This window comes from Canis aureus, chromosome 15 (assembly GCF_053574225.1).
Source record: "Canis aureus isolate CA01 chromosome 15, VMU_Caureus_v.1.0, whole genome shotgun sequence".
NCBI classification, from domain to species: Eukaryota; Metazoa; Chordata; class Mammalia; order Carnivora; family Canidae; genus Canis; species Canis aureus.
The window spans coordinates 39,873,234-39,901,001 of NC_135625.1; the positions used below are offsets into that span (position 1 = coordinate 39,873,234).

Genomic DNA, 27,768 nt, shown 5'->3' on the forward strand with positions numbered 1-27,768 from the left:
AAACAATAGAAATTTTTTTGTCTCGGGGTTCTGGAGGCTAGAAGTCCAAAATCAAGGTGCTGAGGGGGCCATGCTCTCTCTGAACCCTCTAGGGGGAGGGTTCATCCCTGCCTCTTCCAGTTTCTGGTAGCCCAAGATGTTCTTTGGCTTGTGGCATCATAACTCTAATCCCTACCTTTGTTTTTACCTGGTGCTCTCCTTGTGTATTTATTTCTGTGTCTTTACATGTCCATCTTGTCATAAGACACTGTATAAGAGCCTACTTTACTCCAATGTGATTTTATCTTAACTAATTACATCTGCAGTGACCCAATTCCAAATAAGGTCCCATTCTGAGGTACTGGGGGGTTAGAATTTCAACATATCTTTTTTGGGGAATACAATTTAACCCTTAACGCCATTCCAAAAGGACTTGAATTTCATTGGGGTCATTGAAAGACCCCTAGATAAACAAATAAAATTAAAATGATTGAATTACATTCACTGATAAAATAATAATTTGCATTGTACATTGTGGTGTGCCAGTACCATCTCATCTGATCCTTACTTAGTTCTCTGAGGTAAACAAGTATGGTAGATTGTTATAGTAATGGTCCTCAATTAACCATTCTTCCTATATCTATTTGTGTAGCTTTTTTGACAATGGTTCTGGCTTTAGCCTTATGACTTGCTTTGGCCCATGGAAAATTAGTAAATATGATGCAAACATAGGCTACTAAAGTGTTTATATATTGGGCTTTTGCCTACTCTTGTTGTTGGGAACTCTTTTGCTATCAGGTGAAGAAGCCAGGACCTGTCTATGGACAGGGACTTCCTATCACTGTGACAGGTTGTCTCAGTTGAGGCCCTACCCCAACCAGCCTCCAGCTGATCTGCCAGCTGATTGTAGCTAAGTGAGTGACCCCAGGAAGAACAGTAGAGGAACAGTCACCTGAACCCAACCCAATACTGGACTCACAGAATCATGAGCAAATAAAATGGTTGTTTAAATCCACTAAACTTTTGTGTGGTTTGTTACTCAACAATGTATAATTGACACAGACAATATTGCTCCTATGTCATAGATGAAGAAACCAACTCTCCAAGGATTTGATTGACTTGCTTATCATGACAAAGACTGGAAAGAAAGAGAAAGTCTTATCCTTTTTGATGCAAGAACCTGGCATTTGAACACAGTGCTATGGGCATTTCTGATCTTCCCTGATTAATAATATGTGACAGAGTTTGAGAAATTCTAGAAGAAAGGAATAAAGTATTCTCGGGGCTAAAGTCTGACCAAATGTAAAGAGACTATAGAGATGAGGCTTTTTTTTTTAATCTGGAAAGTCAAACGTATGTAAGATAAGGGAAGTAAAGCCTGCAAAACCATGGTTGGGGGTAGACACAAACTAATCTGAAAATCTGAAAACTGGGGAGCAGAAGGACAGCCTCTAAAGCTTGAAAGAGGCAATTTTAGGACAAATGAAGGACAGGGCTTCTTTTCACAGTGAGTATTCAGTTAATAGGACTCATTACTTTCAAGTGTGGTATAGGTTTAAAATATAAATGGTTTTATTTATTTATTTGTTTATGAATATACACAATCACATTTTTTGAGGACATATTATGGTAGGCACCATGCTAAGAGATGGGGATTCAGAAATTAATAGTACACAGTCATCTCACCCATATTCCAGCAAGAGACAGACATGTTGATTCCTCAATCCACGTATGCTGATTGAACACTATGTGTGCCAGATCTTGCGCTAGCACTGCAGGTAGATCGGTGAGCAAAACAGAAATCACTCCTGTCCTTCTGAAGTCACTCCTTGAGCCCACAGTTTCTTAAAGAAGGCAGATGTTAGAGAAATAATTAAATTATAACACAAGACTAATTAGTCACTAATGAGCATGGTGTTGTAACAGAGAAGTACAGGGAGCTTTAGGAATATACAAAAAGGAGTTATTATGTAGTCTAGGGAGTCATAAAAGATCTCCCTGAGGAATTTAGGTGTAAGCTGACAACAGGAGCTGAATAGCAGTGAAGTTGGCAGAGAGAGAGAGGGAGAGAGAGGTGGGGAAGAACATTCATAGAGGGAACATCATGTGACAGAGGCTGGAGAAGAGTTATTTGAGGAACTGCAAGATGTCTCATATGGCTGTGTTGAAGGAAACAATAGGGGTAAGAATGAGCTAGAGTAGGTCCTTTTCTGCCATGCTCTGCAGCCCCCAGAGGCTCAAAACTAAAAATTACATCACCTGAGCTACATAGACCTCTGACTTCCAGTTGGGTCTGGGCAACAGAAGCATGAGTAGGAGATCAGAGAATATGGGGCAAAGAAGGCATGGCATTTCTTCTCCTACTCTCACCCTGCTTGGGTGCTGAGGTTCTGGCAATAACTGTATCTTATAACAACATTTCCTGTTGAGTGGCCCCACTTCAATGGACCTAGTTTTATTGGTTTTGGTAACACCCTTTGTTCATTCTGCTCATTAAAGCCTAGCAGTCACAATGACTTCCTACTTTTTCCTAGTCCCAAGTGCCTTAATCTCCCTTTTTGCTCCTTTAACTTCTATAAATAGTCTCTTTATTAAATTGTCTTTAAATTCCAGTTGAAGGTGCCTCCTATTTTCTGCTCAGGAGCTTAACTAAAGGTCACGCTAAGGACTTTGGACTTAGTTCTAGGGTCAATGATAAGATGTTTCTGAGATTTCAGCATAGGAGTGACATGATATTTGTTCTTTAAAATATCCAGTGGTTTCTGCTCCTAGTAATGACAGAGAAAGGTCTTACCAGACTGTCTCGCCTGTAAAAATCAACTAAAAATCTGGACAAGTAGTTAAAAAAGTGCAGCTACACGAAGCATACACGAAGCAGTAGAAAATCAACAGGAACAGATAGACTTTTTATGGAAGTATGCTCTCAGAGGAGGGGATTTTTTTTTTTTTTCTAAAGTAAGTTCTCGTTTTTGTGGCTTTTCCCATGAAAACAAGTGTAGTGATATGATGCTGGAGATGGCAGAGTGCTTGTGTAAAAACGGGAGTCTCTCTGGGCTAGGAAACTAGGAAATTGAAGCCAGAGAAATTGTGGCTGCTAAAGAGAGTGGAGGAATCATGGGAGGGAAAGAGCCAAAGAGGATCCCAAATTCTGATTACCCATATTTCTCAATGATCCCTCATACCATACATTTACAAAATAGACTGACAGTGATTCAGTTAAAGAAAAAAATACTTGAACAGACACAGGACACAGGGACTGTTACCCAAGAAAGAGAGTTAGTGGTTCTTATCAGAGGGAAGAAAAAACAGAATCACAAATTTCCATAACTTTCCATAAATATTTACAACGACCAGTATACAACTCAAATTTATCTGACATACAAAAAGCCAGGAATTTGGAACATATTCTTGAGAAAAAAGAAAATCTGAAAACAACCCTGAGATGACCCAGATATTGGAACTAGCACACAGGATTTTAAAATGGCACTATAACTATCCTCAATGAAGTAAAAGAAAATATGCTCATGATGAATGAAAAGATAGGATGTCTCAACAGAGAAAGAAAAATGATTTTTTAAGAAACCTAAGTAGGGGAGGATCCCTAGGTGGCGCAGCGGTTTGGCGCCTGTCTTTGGCCCAGGGCGCCATCCTGGAGACCCGGGATCGAGTCCCACGTCGGGCTCCCGGTGCATGGAGCCTGCTCCTCCCTCTGCCTGTGTCTCTGCCTCTCTCTCTCTCTCTCTCTCTCTGTGACTATCATAAAAAAAAAAAAAAAGAAAAGAAAAAAAAAAAAAAAAAACCTAAGTAGGGGATCCCTTGGTGGCTCAGCGGTTTGGCGCCTGCCTTTGGCCCAGGGCGTGATCCTGGAGTCCCAGAATCGAGTCCTGCATCGGGCTCCCAGCTTCTTCCTCTGCCTGTGTCTCTGCATCTCTCTCTCTCTCTCTCTCAATATGTCTATCATGAACAAATAAATAAATAAATCTTTAAATAAATAAATAAATAAATAAATAAATAAATAAATAAATAAATAAAAAACCTAAGTAGTTAGCAAAAGAAAAAAATCTAAGTGGAAACTTTAGTACTGAAAAATACAATATCAAGGATGAATGGACTTAACATCAGTGGAGATAACAAAGGAAATAGTAAGTGAACTTGAAAATGGAGCAATTGAAATTATCCAAAGTGAAGAACAGGGCATAAATAAATAAAAAAATAAACAAATTTAAAAATGCATTATAGCAAAATTGTGGAAAGTCAAAAATAAAAAGTAAATCTTGAAGACAGCAAAAGAAAAATGATACATTGCATAAAGGGAACAATTCCATTTAGGTTTCATTTCCCACTAAAAAACATGAAAGTTGGAAGAGTAGAATATCTTTCAAGTAGAGAAGGAAAGAAAACTGTTGACACAGAATTCACTTCAGTGAAAATATCCTACAAGAATTAAAGTTAGCTCTCCAAACAAATGCTGCCAAGCAGCCATAATGGACACAAGCTGTGTGTGGCCCATCAAGCTGGCCAGGTTATCAAGGTAATGAGCACGGAGGGTGTAGAGGGAGAGGGAGATAAACCCAAGCAGACTCTATGCCAAGTCTGAAGCCTGACCCTAGAACCCAGGACCATGACCTAAGCTGAAACCAAGAGTTGGTTGCCTAATTGGCTGAGCCACCCGGGTGCCCCTTGCAAGGTTTAAATAATTTGTGTGAAATAGAACCATATTAACTGTAAGCTAACCCATTTTGTAAAAAAATTAGGGATGTGTATTATAATTCCTATGGCAACCACTAAAAGTAATGCAAAGAATAAAAGCTAATGTGACAGGAAAATTAAAATTAAATCTTAAAAAAAGTTGAAAAAATAAAAAAATAGGATTGGAGGAACAGTAGAACAAAAGAAAACAAAACAAAAACCAGAGGAAAAATATAAAAAAACAATCTAAATGGTAGCTCCAAATCCAACCCTACCAATAATTATATTAAATATTAATGTACTAAAATACTCCATTTAAAAGATATAGATTATCATATTGAAGAAAATAGGATCCAATTATATGTTGTCTATAAGAGACACACACTCTAAAGACAGATATGTTGAAAGTAAATGGATGAAAAAAATACAATGTGAACACTAAGATGGAAAGCTTAAGTGGCTACATTAATATCAGAAAAAGGAGAATTCGAGACAAAGGGTATTACTAGAGCCAAAGGGAAACATTTCACAATGATAAGAAGGGTCATTTCACTATGACTTTACTTGCAAATATATATATGCCTATAACAAAGCTTCAATATAGATGCAACAAAATAGATGGAATTAAAGAGAGAAATAGAAAATTCCACAGTCATTGGTAATTTTATCATCTCTCCCCAGCAATTGATAAAATGAGATCAAGAAATCAATAAAAAACTGATTTGGACAACAATGTCAATCACTGTGGTTGCATTGATATTTATAGAATATTACACTGAATGATGACAGAATATATATTCCTTTCAAGGGTACGTGGTGTGTTTGCCAGGACAGATCATAAGTTGAGTCATAAAGCAAATTTTAAATTTAAAAAGGTTGACATCATAGCCTTTTGGCTTTCAGCTGGGAGGGGGTGAAGGTGCAACTGTCTTTAGTGCTCCCAAATCTGGGTTCATCTAACACCAGCCACCTCCACCATGTCACCTAAATTCAATACCAACCATATTAAAATCATATACCTGAGGTGCACTGGTGAGGAAGTCAGTGCCATGTCTACTCTGGTCTCCAAGATAAGTCCCTTGGGTCTATATCCAAAAGTTTGGTGATGACATTGGAAGGGTCTGAGGATTACAGTGAAACTGACCATTAAGAACAGATAGGCCCAGATTGAAGTGGTACCTTCTGTCTCCACCCTGATTAATAAAGCCCTCAAGGAATCACCAAAAGACAGAAGGAAGCAGAAAAACATTAAGCACGGTGGAAATCTCACTTTTGATGAGATCGTCAACATTGTCTGACAGATGTGGCACTGATCTTTAGCCAGAGAACTCTCTGGAACCATTAAAAACATTCTGAGGACTGCCCAGGCTGTGGGTTGTAGTGTTGTTGGTTGCTGTCCTCATGACATCACAGATGACATCAGTAGTGGTGCAGTGGAATGCCCAGTTAGTTAAGAACTACAAAGGAAAATATTTCAATAAAGGATCATTTGACAACAACAACAACAACAACAACAAAAAGATTGACATCATAGAGAATATGTTCTCTGATTACGGTGAAATTAAATTAGAAATCAATAGAGCCTAGGTGGCTCAGTCAGTTAAGTGTCTGCCTTTGGCTCAGGTCACAATCCCAGGGTCTTGCTTCTCTTTCTCCCTCTCCTGCTCCCCCTGCTTGTTCTCTCTCTCTCTCTCTTTCTGTCAAATAAATAAAATCTTTAAAAAAATCATCAAGATAATTAGGAAAACTCCATATATTTGGCAATTGAGTACCACAGTTCTAAATAATCCAATAATTAGAGAAGTCATAGTAGAAATTAGAAGACATTTTGAATTAAATGATAATGGAAATGTAACACATTGAAATTTGTGGGATGCTACTAAAGCAGTGCTGATTGTAGGACTGGAACAGGGGATATACAAGATGAACCTAGAACATCTTTCACTAGAGAGTAAGGAAATGCTCAAAAATCAGGATAGGGGCAGGTGGAAGGGATACAGGAACAAACTAAAAAAGCTCCCATGTCCAAAGCTGGGACAATCTGAGCTACAAAACCAGTAATGCAGTATTGGATTATGGCCCAAAATATAAAATAAATATCCATGAATCTGTGTTGATATAAATCAATGACTGAATAAATAAATGTGGGAGAAGAGACAAGTCTTCTGTACAGAAGAATTCCGGATAAATTATATGAATGCTACTCCCAGCCCCTTGAGTATGAGCTGTCGAATAAAGTATGGAAAGGGATTGGAAGAGAGGGAGATGGGGTGTAACTTTAGTGGAAAAACCTGACAATCACAACCCCAGATAACTGATCAAGATTAACATTGTCATTGATAAGCCATGCTGATAAAAACCCTTGATATGACGTGATGAGAATGGCACTTTACCTTTGTGATCTTTCTCCTCAAAATCCATAACAACCACTCTTGCCTGAAAAAGACAAGCTGAGAGACAGTCTACAATATATCTTACTGGTATTCCTCAAAACAGTCAAGGTCATCAAAAGCAAAGAATCTGAGAAGCTAAGTCAGGAGGATGACTAAATATAATGGAATATCCTGGATGGGATTCTGGAAAATGAAAGGATCTTAGGGAAAAATTTGTGAAATCCAAAGAAAGTGTTGATTCACTTAATAGTGATACACTCATGTTGATACCTTAGTTGTGACATCTACCATAGCAATGTGAAATGTAAATAGTAGAGGCAACAGGGTGAGGGGTATATGGAAACTCTGTACTATGTTTGCAACTTTTCTTTAAGTCTAAAAATATTCTAAAATTAGTAATTTATTCAAAAAATTATGGGATGGACCTAGAGCAATGTGGAAAGGGAGATTTATAGGCCTAATGCTCATATCAGGAAAAAAATACCCTAAAATTACTTATCTAACTTCATCACTTTAGATGTTAGCAAATGAGAAATTAAACCCAAAGTAAATAGAAGGAAGGAAATAATAAAGACCAGAACTCAGTGAAATAGAAAATGAACAATGAGAAAGTAAAAATAAAAAAGCTGGTTCTTTGAAATTATCAATAAAATCTGTGGGACTATCATCAGACTGATCAAGACAAGAAGAGATAAGATACAAATTAACAATATGAGGAATGAAAGAAAAAATATTACTATAGACTGCGTAGTCATGAAAAGAATAATAAGGATATATTGAGGACAACTTTAAGTCGGTAGATGTAACTACCTAGATGAAATGGACACATTCCTTGAAAGACCAAAATTGCCAAAAGTGATTTAGAAAGAAGCAGAAAACTTTAATAGGCCTATATAAAATACAGAAATTGAATTCATAGTTAAAACTTCATCTACAAAGATAACTTCAAGTCCAGATGGCTTCACTGGTGAATTCTATGAAACATTTAAAGAAAAAAAATCATAGTAGGCCCACAAAAATTCTTTAAGAAAATAGAGGAGGAGGGAACACTTCCCAACTTATTTTATGAGGCTGGTATAACCCTGATTCCAAAACCAGATAAAGACATTACAAAAAAAGAACTATAGACCAACATCCCTCATGAATAGAAGCATAAAAATCCTTCATAAAATATTAGCAAATAAAACCAGTGACATATAAAAAAAGGTAATACATCATGACCAAGTGGAATTTATTCCAGGAATGCAGGATGGGCTTAACATTTCAAAATCAATCAGTGTAACTCAACAAATTAACAGAATAAAGAAGGAAAACAATATGATCATTTCAATAGATGCAGAAAAGCTTTTGTCGAGTTGGATACCCTTCCATAAATAACACACACACACACACACACACACACACACACACACACAAAACATTCAGCAAATTAGGAATAGGAGGGAACTTTTTCAACCTAATTGAAGAGATCTTTTAAAACCTACATTTTACTCCAAGGTGGAAAGCTTGGTGATTTCTCCCTTAAAGGCAAAGATAACTTCTCTCACCACTAGTATTCAGCATTGTCCCAGAGGTTGTAGCCAGTGTAAAATATGTCAATGAAAAGAAATAAAATGCATGTATATTGGACAAGAAGAAGTGAAACTGTCTTTCTTTGAAGGTAACATAATTGTATATGAGGAAAATCCCAAAGATTCTACAGAAGAGCTACTAGAACTAACAGATAAATTTAGCAAGATCTCAGGATATAAGGTCAATATAAGGAAATTAATCTTTTTTTTTTTAATAAAAGGCTCCATACTGAGTGTGGAGCCCAATGTGGATTTTTTTTTTCCTTAAAGAAGTCTCCACACCCAGTGTGGAACCAGATGTGGAGGCCCAAATTCACAACCCTAAGATCAAGACTTGAGCTGAAATCAAGAGTTGGATGATTAACCGACTGAGCCCCCCAGGTACCCCTAATCTTATTTTTATATACTAGCAATGAGAATTTAGAAAAAAATTTTTTTAAATCTTCATTTGCAATAGCATGAAAAATACTTAGAAATAGATTTAACAAAAGATGTGTAAGATCTGTATGCTGAAAACTAGAAGCCATTACAAAGGAAGACTTAATTAAATGGCTTCTATGTTAATGGATTATGTGTTAATGAATTGGAATATTCAATATGATTAAGATGGTAATTCTCCCCAAACTGACCTGTAGATTCAATGCAATCTTAATGAAAATCCTAGAAGGTATTTTTGAAAAAACTAATATACTGATGCTAAAATTATATGAAAAAGACAAAATGCGTAGAGTAGCCAAAGTAGTTATGAAAAAGGACAAAGTTGGATGACTTACATTATCTGATTTTAAAACTTGTCATGACTCATAGTGATCAAGATATATGGTATTGAAATAAATATAGACAGATCAGTGGAATGGATTAGGGAGTCAGAAATAGACTCCCAGGCAGCCCTGGTGGCGCAGGGTTTAGCGCCGCCTGCAGCCCAGGGTGTGATCCTGGAGACCCGGGATCGAGTCCCACATCGGGCTCCTTGCATGGAGCCTGCTTCTCCCTCTGCCTGTGTCTCTGCTTCTCTCTCTCTCTGTGTCTCTCATGAATAAATAAATAAAATCTTTAGAAAAAAAAAAGAAATAGACTCCCATATCATATATAGTCAATTGATCTGTTAAAAAGAGAGAGAGAGAAAGACTAAGGGCACCTGGGTGGTGCAATTGGTTAAAAGTCTGACTCTTGGTTTTGGCTCAGGTCATGCTCTCAGAGTCCTGGGGTCTAGCCCCACAGTGCACTCCCCTCACTCAGCTCAGGGTATGCTTGGGATTCTCTCTCCTTCTGTCCCTCCTGCTCCTGTTCTCGCTCTCTCTCAGATAAATAAATAAATCTTTAAAAAAAAAAAGACTTTTTTTCTCTTTTTCATAAATAGATTTTATTTTTTAGAGTGGTTTTAGGTTCATAGCAAAAGTGAGTGGATAGTAAAAAAAGTTCCCATATATATCCTACTCTGACAGGTACACAGCCTAACCTACTATGAACATCTTGTACCAGAGAGGTACATTTGTTAGAACTGACTTGATCAGTTCATTTGTTAGAACTACTTTGATCTCATCATTGTCACCCAAAGATCATAGTTTACATTAGGTCTTACCCTTGGTGTTGTACATTCTATAGATTCTGACAAATGTGAGGCAGGTATCCAACAATATCATAAAGAATAGTTCCAGGATCCCTGGGTGGCTCAGCGGTTTAGCGCCTGCCTTCGGCCTAGGATGTGATCCTGGAGTCCCAGGATTGAGTCCCACGTCAGGCTCCTCGCATGGAGCCTGCTTCTCCCTCTGCCTGTGTCTCTGCCTCTCTCTCATGAATAAATAAATAAAATCTTAAAAAAAAAAAAGAAGAATAGTTCCGCTGTCTTAAGGATGATCAATTGATTTTTGACAAAGGTGGCAAGGCAAGACACTTTGAAAAAAATAGTCTAGGCTGCTGGGACCACTGAATATCTGCATTTAAAAAACTAACCCTTGTTCCTTACCTTAAAATGTGCAGAAATATTGACTCAAAATGAGTAGAGCTAAACATGAAATGACAACTAGAAGAAAATATAAAAAAAAAGTCTTCATTGCCTTAGGTTAAGCAAAAAATTTCATAAAGATCCAGAAAGTACACATCAGTTAATAAAATTATCTTCACTAAAATTGAAACCTTTTGGGGTACCTGGTTGTCTCAGTTGGTAGAGTGTACAACTCTTGATTTGGGGTAATGAGTTTGATCCCCACATTGGGTGTAGAGATTACTTTAAAAATAAAATCTTCTAAAAAATGAAATTAAAACCTCTTACCTTTCAAAAGACACAAGTAAGAAAACAAAAGACACGTCACTGAGAAAACAATATTTGCAAAGCATACTTATGAATAGGATTTGTACTCAAAATACATAAGAGAACTCTTATAACTCAGTAAGCAACCAGTAAAAAATGGGCAATTTGAATACATCCTTTTCAAAAGAAGATGTAAGAAAGGTCAGCTAGGATGCCTGGGTGGCTCAGCTGCTGAACGTCTGCCTTCAGCTCAGGTCATGATCCTCGGGTCCCGGGATCGAGTCCCACATTGGGCTCACTGCATGGTGCCTACTTCTCCCTCAGCCTCTCTTTCTCTAATGAATAAATAAAATCTTAAAAAAAAAAAAAAGAAAAGTCAGCAAATATATGAAAAGATGAATTGCTAGTTAGGACATAACTTCATAGTAAGCGCCAACAAGATACTCTTGCACACCCACTAAAATAGGTCAGGTTAAAAAGACCAATAAGGTCTAGTGTTGGTGAGGATGTGGAATAACCAGAGCTCTTTCACATTGTCAGAGGGAACACAAAATCTTTTTTTTAAAAGATTTTATTTATTTACTCATGACACACACAGAAAAGGGGAGAGACATAGGCAGAGGGAGAACAGGTTCTCTGCGGGGAGCCTGATATGGGGCTTAATCCCAGGACGCTGGGATCATGACCTGAGCAGAAGGCACACCCAGCCACTGAGCCACCCAGGAGCCCCAGGGAACACAAAATCTTACCGCCACTTCAGAAAACAGTTTGGCAGTGTCTTATCAAATTAAACAGACACTCACCCTATGACCTGGCAATCCCACTCCCAGATATTTACCCAAGAGAAATAAACACGTATGTCCACACAAGGACTTGTACCTGAATGTTCATAGAAACTGTATTCAAAATAATTAAAAATGGGAAAGAAATCAAAGGTCTATCTACTGGTGAGTGGGTAAGCAGCTTGGGGAATATCCACGTGCTACTCAGCACTAAAAAGGATGAAACGTGAATCCATGCAATGTGGACAAATCTCAAAAGCATCACAGTAAGTGAAAGAAGTCAAAATCAAAGACCACATGCTGCCTCATTACATTTATATGGAATTTTAGAAAAGGGGAAACTAGTGACAGAAAACCCATCAGCAGTTTCCTGGGGCAAGTGTCAGGCAGGAAGGTATTCAACAGTTGGTTGCATGAGAGAAATTTTCGTGGTGCTGGAAACATCTATATCTTGAGTGTGGTCATATTTATAGGACTATGTCCAGTTACTCAATTTTCATCAAACTTTACACTTAACATGGGTGAATTTCATGGTATAAAATTATACCTGGTTGCAGTGTGCTGAACAGATCTCGCTAAACAGGAGCAAGAGTGAGCGCCTGGAGGCCAGTTGGGAGGCGAAGGTGTCTCCTTATTTCCCACCCTTCAAACAGCATCCCTTTTCAATTGCTTTGTGGCTGGAGAGTTTGACAGAGCAGGCTTAGGGGACCTGGTTATTTTCCAGCTCACTATGATACAAAGGATCAAATCACCACCGCTGCTCTGGCCACTATCTCCGTCTCTGGCTGGTTCCCAAGGATGTTATTGGGTTAACTGAGATCTTGTCTACAAAGCAATCCCACTTCCATGGAGACCAATATCCACTAAAGCCCAAGGAGGTTACAGGGTTCATCCCCTGCAACTTGATTTTTCTCGGCCTCTGTTTTTTTTTGTCCGTGAAGGGAAGGGCTTAACTATGTGGCCTCTAAAGACCCCATGAGCCCTAACAGCTTGTGATTTAAAGTACAATGCAGACTTGATTTCAGTTTTTATTTATAGTCTTCATATGGATGCTCCTCAGCGGGAATGCCCTCACCTCCTCAGCACCTGATTGCATCTTCCCCGCGGCGGTCAAGAGCCAGCTTAAGTTTTCTTCGAACCCCATGAAGCCCCTTCTTACTAGTCTAAGTCCTGCTGATCTGGCCTCCTATTGCAGTTATGTCTCTTCTGAATAATTTAACACTTATTTGCACTGTGACACACTTCGGGCCGTTATTTTATATATAATATTGGTCCTTTCTCCTCAACCCGTTTGCAAAAAGCCTTGAGGGTCTTATATTTCTCAGGTTTTCCTCTTCCCTAACACCCCTGCCCAACACACACACACACACACACACACACGCACTCACACACATGGACGCACTTAATGCTCACAAGTTGCTGTAAGCTTTGAGCATTAGGTACATACTCAATACGGTCTTGTTAGGTTACTGTGGCTCTCCATCTGCTTCTAGAACTTGCTTTTTTCTTCATTTCTGCTGAACTGTCTGCCTTCTGGGCTAACCCCCTGTTCTTGTGGAAGGGAGCCGGCAACCTGCAGCTAGTTCTCAGAAATCATTAGGAAGCAGAAATCCTCTCTGGCTGCCCAGATGCCACCCACAGTCCTTATTGTTCCCAATTTCACTGGAAGTTGACAGTATGTATACTCGGAAGTCTTCCCACCAAACAGATGCCTGGCTGAAAGTGGGGGAAGGAGAGATCTAAATGAGAGGACTTTTTTTCCGTGTTCTCTCAGAGATGATCACTGATCTGATAGCATGGTTTCTTTTGGACGTAGACCAATTTCTATTTGGTCTTAAGCACATGGGCCCCAGACACATGTAGATCAAGGCTCATTTCCAGGATTTTATAGAAATAAAACTAATTTACCATATGTTGAGATGTATGGTTTTAGAAGTCAGCTAGCCTTAGGGTCAAGTCCTGGACCTGCCCTCTAATAGCTGTGTGACTTTGGTCTAAGGACAGAACCTCTCTGTGCCCCGGCTTCTGTATCTTTAAGGTCTGTGAGAAAAACAGAGAACATGACACATGTACGGTGCTTCGTGTAGGGGCTGGTGTGTATTTAATAACTCAACAAATGGTACTCGTTATGCTTTTTTGTGTCATGCCCAAAATGCAAGATGCAAAGCACAACTGTTCCCCTATTCCACAGGAGAGGCTTTGAGCAGGAGTGTGCCCCAGAGTGGAAGCTGGTGGGACACATTCTCTGATTCCCAACGAGTTGCTCTCCAGGCCCTTGTTGGGAAGTTCTGCCTGCAGCTGGCAGCTGTGGTATTCTGGGCGGGTCCCTGCAGGCTTCAAAGGCACAGCCCTTCCTTTTGAAGGGGAGTATTTGCAGCTCATTAGCTCTGTGGCAGAGACCACCAACCAAAGCAAATAAGGGTTCTGGTTTAGCCTGCCCAAGATCCCCCCAAAGACCTCTGCAACTTTTTAGAGAAGGTAAGTTTGCTTCCCTTAGACTGGCACAGCCAGGAGAGGCTGGCTGTAGAATGCAAGGGTATGAGCACATTCTGGGCGACGGCTCTCCATGACAAAGAGGCAGCTTCAGACACTGCTGAATGATCCAACTTCATTGGCCTATCACAGTGTCATGAACATCTGGACACTTTGGAAAAAAAATTGATGATGTTGGTGCCATAACATCATTCCCCAAAGAACTCTCAGACAAGATACACATCAGAGATCAAGACAAATATCCCCCTGCTGTGCTAACCACACACGAGGCCTTGTTGCTGTCCTGATCTGAGCTCTTGAGTGGAGGGGTGGGGCTTCGTATTTCTAGCACCAGTAGAAACCACGGGCTGGGCCCACAGAGAATACACAATCACGGAAGCTCCAGCCCAGGATGCTGTGTCCAGGCAGAAATGTGGTTAGATTAACTGAACTGCAATGAGCACACTGAACTGTCTTCTCCAGACCCTTGGGGTGCGGGTGGGAAGAGGAGAGATTTCACAAGTCCCTTGCTCACCACTGTGACATTCTGTAGCCATTTCTCTGCCCCCAGAAGTGTGGGCCAGAACCCTCTTAATTTGGCTTGAGGGGATTGGGCTCTAGGCTGGCCTAAGAGGGAAAAAAGTACACAGTTGACATCAGAATGGGGCAAGAGCACTTTGCACCCTTAAAACACCTTTCCCTGGGTGGAATTTTAAAGCCTTTAATCCTGCAATTAGGGAAGATTGAAAGGCAAGTATCTCTAGGCTGACCTAACACAGGGTTTTAAATTCACAGGTAAGTACAAATGGTGGAGTTTAAAGATATTTTCCTCAGGGTAGGTTTTAATGGGCAGGTAAGAGATGGTTAAGGTACTAGGTTTTACAAACCTGGCAGGATGGGACGTGAGGGACCCAGTACCCACTGGATAGTTCTGCCCAGACCTTTTACTAGGGTGGTAGATTAAGGGCCTGTGTGGACCAGAATGGCCCTTCCTCATTGGAAGTTGATAGGGGGTAGATGTGGATTGATTGGCAAAGTCTGGGGTTGCCATGTGGTGGGTACTTAGTATAGATCCCCCGTGTATGTCTGTTCACTGTGGGCTGACATTCCGGTGAATTCGGAAAGATAGACCTTTGGTCTTCTCTGTTTATTTAAGATGTCTCTGAGGATGCCAACACTCTCCCTCATGTCCTCAGGAGATTGATGGGGAAGGAGATTAAGGTGGCACAGAGAAAGGGACAGTGTCTGGGGGACATGAAGAGTAACATTTACTTAGGTACTTGTGAGTGTCAAAGAAGTGGGGCCAGGCTGGAATTAGAGCTGGGCAGGGGAGTGGGGGTGAAGGATGAAGGAAGTAGAAAGAGGGACAAGGAAGCATGAGAATGTCTTTATTTATGTCTTTGGTTGTTTTTTTTTTAAGATTTTATTTATTTATTTGACAGAAAGCAGAAGTCAGCAGAGGGGCAGAGTGAGAGGGAGAAGCAGGCTCCCCACTGAGCAGGGAACCTGGACAGAACTTGATCCCAACACCTTGGGATCATGACCTGAGCCAAAGGCAGACACTCGACTAACTGAGCCATTTAGGTGCCCAGCAACAGACAATTCTTAATCTTTATCTTGTAACATCACAAGCATTTGATACAGTTAAGTACTATCTCTTCCTTCAAATACTGCATTCACTTGCCTTCCAGGATTCCATATTGTTCTGGATTTTCTTCCACTCCATTGGACACTTTTTGTCTAGTCTATCAATATCCCCCTCTTCTTCATAATGTCTTACTGAAGGAGTAGCCTAAGGTCCCCTGCTCTGTAGGGAGCCCAATGCGGGGCTCCACCCCAGGACCCTGAGATCATGAATTGAGCTGAAGGCAGATGCCTAACGGAGTGAGCCACCCAGGCGCCCCTATGACTTTATATTTTATTTTATTTTATTTTTTTTTCACTTTTTGTGTTGACTTTATATTTTAAATAGGAATAAGTACATAAGGAAAAAAGAGAGAGCAAGGGGAGGGAGGCGGGGGCAATGTAAGAGAGACTTCAGACACTGGAAAATGGCCTTTTGATTCTCCATCGTCTCTCTGCGGCCAGGAGAGAGGAACGTGCTTCCTTGTATAGCCATGCAGGTAGATCCCACATGTCACTCCCCACATCCGGGCGCCTTTCTGAAACTGAGCCCATTTTTTGTGTAAATTTTATTTATTCATGAGAGACAGAGAGAGAGAGAGAGAGAGAGAGGCAGAGACACAGGCAGAGGGAGAAGCAGGCTCCATTCAGGGACCCCAGCGTGGGACTCAGATCCCAGGTCTCCAGGATCAGGCCCTGGGCTGAAGGCGGCCCTAAACTGCTGAGCCACCCAGGCTCCTCCCCTCCCCCCCATCCCCCCCCAGCCCATTTTCTGAAGCTTCTTCTCTTTCTTCTGAGGCTTTGCAGCTAGCCAGCAAGTAGTGAAGGCCCTCTCACTTTTCCTGCCTTCCCCTCCCCACCGCCCTTCTCGTGCCCTTTCCTCCTCCACCCCCCTGCCCTTCTTCTTCTCCCTGGGCAAGCCTGGCCTCCCCCCTTAGAGGGCAGACAGGGTGATGCCCAGCAGCCCACGGCTGTGGCGAAGAGCGGCAGGCGCCCTAGCCAAGTGGCCCAAACTAATGAATTCAAGACCTGCTGGGCTGGCCCACAGACTTTGCCAGGCCTCGGCCTTGCAGGGAAAAGCAGAAAACTGACCCCTTGTCGGGAAGATTTACAAGCCAAGGCCTTGTTGCATCAGGCAAATAATTACTCGGAAAACTACATTTTGTTGCAATAAAGGACACCCAAAGAAATTATTTAATTCCTTGGTGCTGCCTCCCGATGGCAGCTTTGCTTTCCCAAAGCCACTGGCCCCTTCTTCACTGTGTCTCGCTTGCCGGCAGGGAACAGGGTTCAGCGGCTTGGAAACCCCATGAGCAGGCCATAGGGCTGCCTCTGGAGGATGAGATGCCCCTTCAGGAAGGGGAGCTTGGCAGGAGCAGAAAACCCAAGCCGGGGCATGACTCTGGTGTGTACCCTTCACCCCTCCAGCAACAGTGCTCTGGAATTCCCTCCTGCTGGGGTGGGGCGCCGGGCAGCAGCCTCCGGCCTCCAAGAGGGAGTTCCTGGCACGACCTGCCTGCCTGGCTACGTGATCCAGAGCCACCCAGCGCTGCTTAGCTCCAGAATCCCAGCTCGTTAGGGGCAGCCACAAAACACAGTCCCCCCCAAAGTGGCCACAAGTCTTGGCGAGCTCTCTGTGGGACTTGATGACTGTTTTCAAGTACTTAAAAGCTATCATTTGGAAGAGAGAGAGATTTATTCGGTGTGGGGCCAGAGGAAAAAATTAAGGCCAAAAGAGGGAGTTGTAAGAAAACAGTCAGGGCTCAGTAGAAAGCAGCACAGCATTGCTGCTGGTGTTGTTGGGCAGGGGGACATGTGGCCCTGAGAGCCAGGGAGGCCCCCAGACCTGGAGGTGGTCAAATAGAGGGAATTCGGAGATGGGTGTCTCTCCATGTGCTACTGGAAGAAAGGTACTGTTTTTCTTAGGTCTATAGACAGTGCCTGGTGTGTACATAGCAGGTACTCAGTGTTTGTCAAATGGATTAATGATTGCAAACCATAGGGCAGAAAGTCGTGCTAAGTAGTATCTAAGGTCTTTTACAACAGTGACTCTCTGGGAGTCTCTGGATGTTTTCTCACTTTTCAGAGGCCAGAAATAGGATAAAGTGTGGAATCTGAGAGAGCTAGGTGCACACGTGGAGCTCGCTGGTGGCTATGGTAGGAACAGGAGTGAGACTGTAGGGCTCCTTTCTTGTGGCTTAAAACACTGGCCTGGGTTCTAGCAGGATCCAGGAACCACATGAAGGGCTGGAGCAGTGAGCTCTTTCCTTCTTAGCTTTGACCATAACTCCCCACAGTGCTCCTAGGGAAGCCTGGTGGCCTGTGAACCCTCTCCCCACCACCAAAGGGGAGTATCAGCATAATAGATGGAGCAGGGCTGTGTGTCCCTACTGCCTAGTACAGTAGAGCTGCTTTGCTTTTCTGTGTTTGATATAGTGGAGTCCCCTACAATATTTTTTGAAGAAAGGATTACACACTGAAAAGTGGAAAATCATAGGCCTATAGGATTCATGCATTTATTGAGCACCTATGATATACCAGACATTGTTCTGGGTACTGGGGCTACAGCAGTGAAACACATGAACAAAAATCCCTGCCCTCAGGAGCTTGTATTCCAATGGAGGCAGACAAACAGGATAGTAGAGGGTGTTAGAAGGTGTCAAGGTTGGGATGCCTGGGTGGCTCAGTGGTTAAGCATCTGCCTCTAGCTCAGGGTGTGATCTTGGGGTCCTGGGATCGAGTTGCATATCAGGGTCCCCGCAGGGAGCCTTCTTCTCCCTCTGCCTGTCTCTGTCTCTCTGTATGTCTCTTATGAATAAATAAATACAATTTTTAAAAAAGTGCTAAGTGCTGTGGAGAAAATCAAAGCAGGGAGAGGCAATAGGAACTGTGGAGAACTGCAATTTTGAATTAGGCAGTCAGACAAAGCCTCACTGAAGAGATGACATCTGAACAAGTGAGCGAGCAAGACTTGAGGGAGGTGAGTGAGCCATGTGGGAAGTGCATTCCAGGCTGAGGACCAGCTGGTGTGTTGGCCCGTCTGGTGTGTTGAAGAACAAGGAGGCTGGTGCGGATGAAGGAGCAGGGTGTGGTGGGCAGCTTTCACGATGGCTCCCAGTGACCTCTGCCTCCTGGGATTCATGCTTTAGTATAATTCACTGCCCTTGAGTGTGGGCTGGACCTAGTGATTTGCTTCCAACAGATATAATACAGCAAAATTGATGGGCTGTCATTTCTGGGCATAGTTTGCCAAAAGACTCTGCCTTCTGCCTTGCGCGCCTCCTCCTATTGTCTCATTTGTGTGCACCTGGCATGTTGTGAGCTGCCTTATGGAGAGGCCTGCACAACACAGAAGACCAAGGGGCCTGCAGCCAATAGCCAGCGAGCAGCTGAGGCCCTCAGGCCCATAGTCCACAAGGAACAGAGTCCTGCCGACTTCAAGGTGAGTGAGCTTGGAAGTGGGTTCACACCCAGGTGAACCTCGAGACAACTACATTTCCAGTCAATACTTTGATTGCAGCCCTGTGAGAGGCCCAGAGCCCTCGGATGTACCTCCACCGCATCCTGCCCCTGACTGGAAACTGTGAGATAATACATGTTTCCTCTGCTAAGCCACTAAGTTTGGAGGTAATTTATTATGCAGTCATAGATAACTAATACCCAAGGGGAGGTTAGTAAGAGATGAGCTCACAGAGCTAATGGGAGCCAGATCATTTTGAGTTCATTGGTCAGAAAAGCCCTTTGGCATTTCCTTGAGGGAGGTGAGAAGCCATTGAAAAGTTTTAAGGATAGGACGGATGTAATCTGACTTAAAAATCTTTAAAGAAGATCATTTTGGCTGTTGCCTGGAGAATACACTTTGAAGAGGGGCAAATATGGAAGCGGAGAGACCTGTTAGCAGGCTATGGCCTGCTAATAATCCAGGTCAGAGGAGATGATGGCTTGGATCATGACAGTAGCAGTCGTGGTAATGGGAAGTGGTCAGAATCTGAATTTATCTTGAAGGAGAGCCAGAAGGATGTGATATGTGAGAGGGGGCATTAGTCAAGAAGACTCTAAGTGTTTTGATGGAACAGATGGATTAAATGAGGTGGAGAAGACTTGTGGAAGATTCAGTTTGGGGAAATAAGTTCTCAATGCCTACTGGATATCCAGATGGTGATATAAATACACTGTTGGCTATTTAGGTCAAGAACTTAGGGGAGAAGTCTAAGCTGGAGATGTAAAGTTGGAAGTTATTGGCAAACATATTTCAAATCATGAGACTGGATGAGATCACAGAGGTGTAGAGAGAAAAGTGAAGAGGTGTACCATATGATCACCAACCCCACTTCTGGGTATATACCCAAAGGAAAGCCAGGTCTGGAAGAGATATTCGCATACCCATGTTCATAGTAACATTTCTAATAATCATGAGGGGGAAACAACCCCAGTGTCCATCGATGAATGAATGGGTAAATAAAGTATGGAATATACGTAAAGTGGAATATTATTCAGCCTAAAAAGGGAAGAAGATCTTGTTACATGCTATTACATGGGTGAACCTATAGGACATTATGTGAATTAATATAAGCCAGACACAAAAAGACAAATACAGTACAATTCCACTTATATATATGAAGTACCTAAAGTAGTCCAATCCATAGAGACAGAAGGTGGAATGGTGGGTTGCCTGGGTCTGGGTAGAGGAATGGAAAGTCATTGTTTAAGGGGTATAGAGTTTCAGATTTGCAAGATGAAAAGAGTTCTAGAGATTGCTTATATGACACCATGAGTGTGACTGTACTTAACTGTATACTTAAAAATGATTAAGATGGCAAATTTTATGCTATATATGATTTACTACAGTTAAAATCCTTTTAATGTTACAATAAACAAATACTAGCTTCAAAAAAAAAGTGAGGAGGTTCAAGTCAGGGCCCTGGGGTACTTCAGCAGAGGGCAATCAGGGAGCTGGGGAGGAAGTAGAAAAGGCTGATGACAAGGGGGCACTTCATGAGATAGGACGACAACCAGGAGAGGGTGGTATCTAGAAGCCAAGTAAAGAAAATGCTTCGAGGTAAAGGGAGTCAAGAAAGATAAACATTGGACTGAACATTGTGGGGAGCCATTAGTGACCTTGGCAAGAATAGTCTCATTGGGATGGTAGGGATGGGAGCTGGAATGAATAGGTTCATTCCAGAACTGGGGACAGGGAGCACACGTCTCACCCCTGCCCTCATCATCCCAAGGAGAGGGAGTTTCTACCTCATCCCGGCGCCTCCCCCCCAGAGTTCTTTATCATGCCTTCCTGATTTCTGTGTCTACCATGAATTGCTGTGTTACCTCCCTTTCTGGATGGAAAACTACCTGAGAGGAGGATTCACACCTGGTGTTTCATCATCACCATCATGGATGCTGACACGTGGTGAGAGCTCCCTGCGAGCAGCACTGGACCAAGTGCACCATCTCAACGAGGCTGACATGTGATTTTACAGAGGAGCCAGTAGAGGCTTGGAATAGCTTATCTGAGTCACAGAGACAGAGGGTGATGCACAGGGGCATCTGCAAGCTGGCGGCTAGGGCTCCGAACTGGGGCTCAGTACTGCCCCTGCACCCGTCTCTTATTTCTGCGGCCCGCCCGACACGCAGGCAACCTCCTGCCCTCCTGTACAGCCGGATCCCAAGAAAGAAAGGCCGCCCCAGGAAGAGCGGCTCCGCACCTGTAGCCCGTGTCTCCTCTGGGCTGGGAGGAAGAGCAGGGAGAGAGCAAAACGGCACCGCCCGGCCTGCTGTGGAAGCCGAGGGCCTTGGGGCCTTCCTCCTGGAAGAGGAGGAGGGGCGGAAGGAAGGGAGGTGAGGGACAGGAACAGAAAGAGGAGAGAAAGGAGAGAAAGCAGAGAAGAGGAAGTGGGGAGAAAGCAGCTGAGGAGAACAAGGATGGCTGGGGTATGAGCTGGGAAGGAGCAGGGGAGAAGGCAGAGTGACCAACAGCCATTCCTTGGGCCCTGCGACCGCACTCCAGGTGGGATGCTTTCACTCCTCCAGGGCCTCATTTTGTAGCACGGGGGGAAAGCGGGCCCCCTGTCCACCCCACTGGTTTCCCAGGGCCTCATTCTGCAGGACAGTGGCAGAGCGGGCGCCCTGGCCACCCCATGAGCTTGGTGGATGTGCACAGGCCGGGGAGAGGAGAGGAGCTGGGCAGGAGGCAGCACCGTGGTCTCTGGCTGTGGAGAGCACACTCCGTCCTAAGGGGCTGGCCTGGGACAGACTTGCCTCTGCCTCACACAGTCCTGCCTCTCCAGGCTCCATCCAGCGTGTGCCCGGCGTAGTCCTCACGACCATTGTGTCTAGTAGTTGACTTTAAAAGCTGTAAAATGATGCCATTGTGGAGAATGTGCTGTTACAGAACAATTGTTTCTCCCTGGCATCCCACTCAGTCATGTCCCTTTGATAGGTCATGTCTCTGACCCGGGCTTCTCAGGTTCTCTCTTGAGAGCAACTTATGACTAGGGAAGGAGCCATGCTGGCACCTGACAATGAGGAATGGGACACCAGTACAGCTGGCATAGTGTCAGGAACACACCCATCCTGAAGGCCTCCGGGGCCCCTGCACAGTCGGGCTGCTAGAGGCGGGAGCTCTCAAGTACTCTAGGACTCGGGTGGCAGGCCTTGGCCTTCATCCTGGACCAGGAATACTTGGGGGCCTCCTAGAACGGAGGAAGCTATCTAAGCTTCTCCTAGGGCTCTGGCCTCTGAGGTGTGGAGAGCTGAGCTGGCCAAGATTCATCTGAGTTAGGCTCCAGGGGAAAACATCCTGGCTCTGCTCTACCCGTGGGCCCATGGCCTAAGGCAGTGAAAGGGATGGGGAACGTCCTAGGGCAGGGCCCTGCCTTCTACACAGGAGATTTGATTTCAGGCCTGGGCCATTAAGGGAATGCCATGGCAAAAAAAGAGAGTTTGGCAGGTTTTTAAAGAGCTAAAATAATTGGCCAGCCACGCCAACAGCTCATTAGTTCAGGCAGGATGCTTCAGTGCAGACAGACTGCTTTGCACCCTGGGCAAAGGGTGCCCTGATTTCTGCTTGCCAGCTGGGAAGGGGTGCCTACCCATGGGCTTGCCTTGGCAACTGGCTTCTTATCCAGCCAGGGAGATGAAGTAGATGGCCATTCATCAGCATGATGGGCACCTCAGCACTGAAACGCCTCCAGATTTCACACTCTTAGCTTCCAACTATCTGGTGGAAAAGCAGAAGAAATAGAAAAGCTAAGAGCCCTGGTTGGTGGCTGGAATCCTATCCCCTAAGAGAAGAACAAGAGCCTTAGAAAATGGCTTTATTCACAACTGGAGGAGATCTCCATGGGGTCCAGGAAGTCTTGCCATTTGCAAACATGCCTGCCAGGTTTATGTTCTTGTCATACCACCTTCCAACTGTGAAGAACTCTGTGTTTAGAGTCAGAAGTCCCGTTCTTCCTGTTCACCAGAGGTGGGACCTTAGGAAGGCCTGTGAGCATTTCTGAACCTTTTTTCCTCACCTGTATGTTGGAATTGTGATTTTTACAAGATCATGTGAATGATAGTGCTTTATAAGTAAGGAATCAATAAGTAAGGAACTCATAAACACGGGTAAAGTTACTGAATGTCATAATGGGGGCCTCATAAAATCTGATTAATCAGATCTGGTTACCAGGAATATTTTACGAGTCAGAAATAGAGGAGACATCTCCAGGACTAGTGGTTAGGTCTCCCCTGGAGAGTAGGACGTAAGACCTCAGAGACCTCACCCAGAGTTGGAAGATGTCTCAACACAGGAAGAGGAGACTGTCCAGGGTTTGTTTGTTTACTCTTTCCATTCCAGGGACCTCCACTTTTCCTGTATAACATTGATCAGAGCATCTGAGGTCTGCTCTGGATGGGTCAACTCTGAGCTCCAGCCTCCAGAGCCATTGGAGGCAGAAAAGAAAGAGCTCACATCTGGGAATTGGAGCAACCCTCAATGACAGTCCAGCAAATTCCAAAAAGGTAGAGCTCAAAGACATATATAAGATCATCAGTCTCAAGGCCAGATACTCCTGAAAGCTTTGGGGCCAATTGCCCCATTGACTCTTGAGGTAATAATCTTGTTAAAGTGCATAGAAGTGCTCAAGATCCAGAGCTTCCTCTTCTTTCCTTCAAAGATAAATCACAAAATTAAATTATCTTGTTTTTCATTTTTAAATTGATCACATGTAAATTCCATGAGAGGCAAATTCTGACTAAGAAGGAAGTTTGGCACTAGGTAGTTACTTAATAAATATCTGTTTAAATGTATTAATGGTATGGCCTTCCATCTTGCTTATTTTTATTATTTTAAAAATTTTAAAAATGTAATCTCTATACCTGTTGTGGGGCTTGAACTCATGACCTTGAGATCAAGAGTCATATGCTCCTGAGCAGCCCAGGTGGCTCGGGGGTTTAATGCTGCCTTTGGCCTGGGTTGTGATCCTGGAGATCTGGGATCGAGTCCCACGTTGGGCTCCCTGCATGGAGCCTGCTTCTCCCTCTGCCTGTGTCTCTCTCTCTATCACTCTCTGTCTCTCATGAATAAATAAATCGTAAAAAAAAAAAAAAAAAAGAGTTATATGCTCCACCAACTGAGCCAGCCAGGTGCCCCTCAACTGAGCCAGCCACATGCCTCTCATCTTACTTTCTAATCTCTTCCCCCATGTCCTGTTCTTTTTTTTTTAAACGATTATTTTATTTTATTTTAAAGATTTATTTATTTATTTATGATAGACATAGAGAGAGAGAGAGAGAGAGAGAGAGAGAGAGGCAGAGACACAGGAGGAGGGAGAAGCAGGCTCCATGCCGGGAGACGGATGCGGGACTCAATCCCGGGACTCCAGGACTGTGCCCTGGGCCAAAGGCAGGCGCTAAACCCCTGAGCCCCAGGAATCCCCTGTTCTTTTTATTTTATTCTGACCCATCCTTATTCCAGCTTATGAATCCATAAGGATAAACAAATTTTATACTGACAAATAATGAATTTTTGCCTAAGCATAGACCATTCATACATTCATTCATTTATTCACACAATAAACCTGGAATTACATATCCATGTTAAGTGTTCTATAGATGCTTCTTTTAATTCTCACTTTTGAAGATAATAAAGAGAAACAAAAAGTAAAAAGATTGGAGAGGAAGAAATGAAACTGTCATTGCTCATAGATTCCATATACTTGGGAAATCTGAAAAAATACTCAGATAAATTTAGAATTAATAAGCAAGTTCAGCAAGGTCACTAGATATAAGAGCAACACGCAAAAATCAATTGTAAATCACTTAGTAAATGAAATTTTTAAATGATACCATTTATAATAACATAAAAACTAAAATATTTAGGAATAAAATCTAACAAAAGATATGTAAGAACTATTCACTGAAAATTACAAAACATTACTGAGAGATATTAAAGAAAAGCTAATTAAACATACCATAGAATATACCATGTCCAAGGATTGAAAACTCTGTCCTGTACAGAGTCAGTTCTCCCAAAATTTATCGATAGACTCGATATAATTCCTATAGAAATCCAGGCAGAGTTGTGTTCTTGGTGAAAATTGACAAGCTTATTCTAAAATCTACATGAAAATGGAAGGGCTTATGCATAGCAAAAACAATTTGAAGAAAAGGAACAAGGTTGAAAGAGTTGTATTATCAGGTATGAAGGCTCAATATAGATCCACAATAATTAAATTATTAAAAGATTGACACATAGACAAATAGGACAGAAGAGAATTCCAAAATGGACCCAAATATATACAGTCTCCTGGCTTATAGTGAAGGTATCCCTGAAATGTGGTGAGAGAGTAATAATGATGATGATAATAAATGGTACTAGATTCATTACATGTCCAACTGGAAAAAATAAATTCGATTCTTACCACACATTATACACAAAAATCAATTCTGGAAAGAGCACAGACCAATGTAAAAAGTAGAACAATAAAGCTTCTAGAAGATAACATATATGAACATTTTCATAACCTTAGGGAATGGAAAGATTTTATAAACAGAACACAAGAAACACTTGTCAAAAAGGAGGAAACTTTGTTAACATTAAGAATTTCCATTCATTAAAAAACACTATTAGAAGAGTGAAAAGTTAATATGTTTTTGTATGACATACATCTGACGAGATGTATCTTCAAAATATACCAAGACTTCTGAGGATTCAGTAAGAAAAAGAAGGAAAAGAAAAAGAAAATAAGAAAAGATAAAATGAAAAAAAGAAAAAGATGACTCAAGAAAAAAAGAATTTAGCAAACGACCTGTATAGCTACTTCACAAAAGAGGATCTCTAAGTAGCCAATAAGTATATGAAAAGGTGCTTACAGGTGAGACTAAGGTGTGCAGCCCAGATCCCCCCACCCCTTAAAAACGATTGATTGATTGGTTGATTGATTGATTGATTTTTTAGAGGGGTCGGGGGGAGGAACAGGCAGAGAGGGAGAGAGGAACTCAAGCTCAGCTCAGCTGGATGTGGGGCTCCAATCTATGACCCTGAGATCAGGACCTGAGTTGAACCAACTGCACCACCCAGGTGCCCTAGCCCAGATCCCCTTTTTGGATTAAAGCACTCATTCCCCAGCTTCTGGGAGTATTGCTCTAAGGGAATTGCCTTTGGCAAAAGAGAACTTTTTACCTAAAGTCATACTCCTTCCCAGGGACAGCCCACATCCAGTGATTGGTCAGTAGATGGTATGAACACTTGGCCCCTTGCCTCAAGGCAGGACAACTTGGAAGGATCAGGTCAGCCCCAGAGCTGCCCAAAGGATCAGCTGATGCCCACTGCAATGGGATATCAACACTGCCACCCTCACTCTCCATCAGGCTGTTCTCTAATAAACTTCCTGCATATAAATCTCCAGCTCTGTCTTTCTCAAGGAACTTGACCTGAGAGTACTCTACCTCATTAGTCATCAGGGAAATGCAAATTCAAACCATCAGGTGACTAAACTGGCTAAAATTAAAATATTGACAACATTAGTATTGGTGAGGATGAGAAGCTTTGGGAGCGTAAATTGATAACAAGTACTTTGGCAAACTGGCATTGTTACTAGAGTTAAAAATACAGATACACTGTGGCCCACAAATTCCACTCGGGTATATACCCAAATGAAATGCGAGCATATGTTCACCAAAAAGACCTGTATAAGAATATTCATAGCAGCAATATTTGTAATAGCCCCAAACTGGAAATAACACAAATTGCTCACCAACAAAAAAAGGGACAAATCAATTGTGGTATATTTATGCAATGCAATTAAAAAAAGAACAAATAGTGTGATATCAGATGAACCTAAATGTCAAAGGGAAAAAATACAGACATAAAAGAGCATGTGCTGGATGACTCCATTTATTTGAACTTCAAAGACTGGCTAAATTAATTTATGATGTTAGAGGTCAGAATAGTGGTAATTTTTATGGGATGTGGTAATAACTGGGAGGGGGCACTAGGGTGCTGGGCTGCTGGTAATTTTCATAATTGATTTGGGTACTCTCAAAATTCATTGGGTTTTAATGTATATGTGCTATGATTTGATAAGAAAAATTCGAGAGATTGATTGAGTGATAAAGAGAAATGAGCTACCAAGTCACAGGAAAACACCAAAGAAACTTAAATGCATATTGCTAAATGAAAGAAGCCAACCTGAAAATACTATGGGCTGTATGATTCCAACTGTATGACATTCTGGAAAAGGCAAAACTGGAGACAGTAAATAGACCAGTGGTTGCTAGGGGTTGGGGTGGGAGGAGGGATGAAGTGGTGGAGCATAGAGGATTCTGAGGGCAGTGAAACAATTCTGTGTGACAGAGCAATGGTGGATGTATGTCATTATACATTTGTTAAAGCCCAAGGATCTATAATACCAAGAATGAAGGTATTAATATAGGGAAAATTGATTGTGGAAAGTGTATCAGAGAACTGTATGTTGTCTGCTCAACTTTTCTGTAAATCCTGAACTGGTAAAAAAGATAGTCTATTA

General features: G+C 42.3%; 1 long non-coding RNA gene across 1 annotated transcript; it reads right to left on the reverse strand.

Annotated features, from left to right (window-relative positions):
- Nucleotides 1-1,569: 1,569 nt before the first annotated feature.
- On the reverse strand, nt 1,570-6,031 carry LOC144284011 (uncharacterized). Its single transcript, XR_013352493.1, has 3 exons — nt 5,939-6,031; nt 5,688-5,789; nt 1,570-1,823 (listed from the first exon to the last, which is right to left on the reverse strand). It is a non-coding gene; the product is annotated as an uncharacterized LOC144284011 (long non-coding RNA).
- Nucleotides 6,032-27,768: the final 21,737 nt, after the last annotated feature.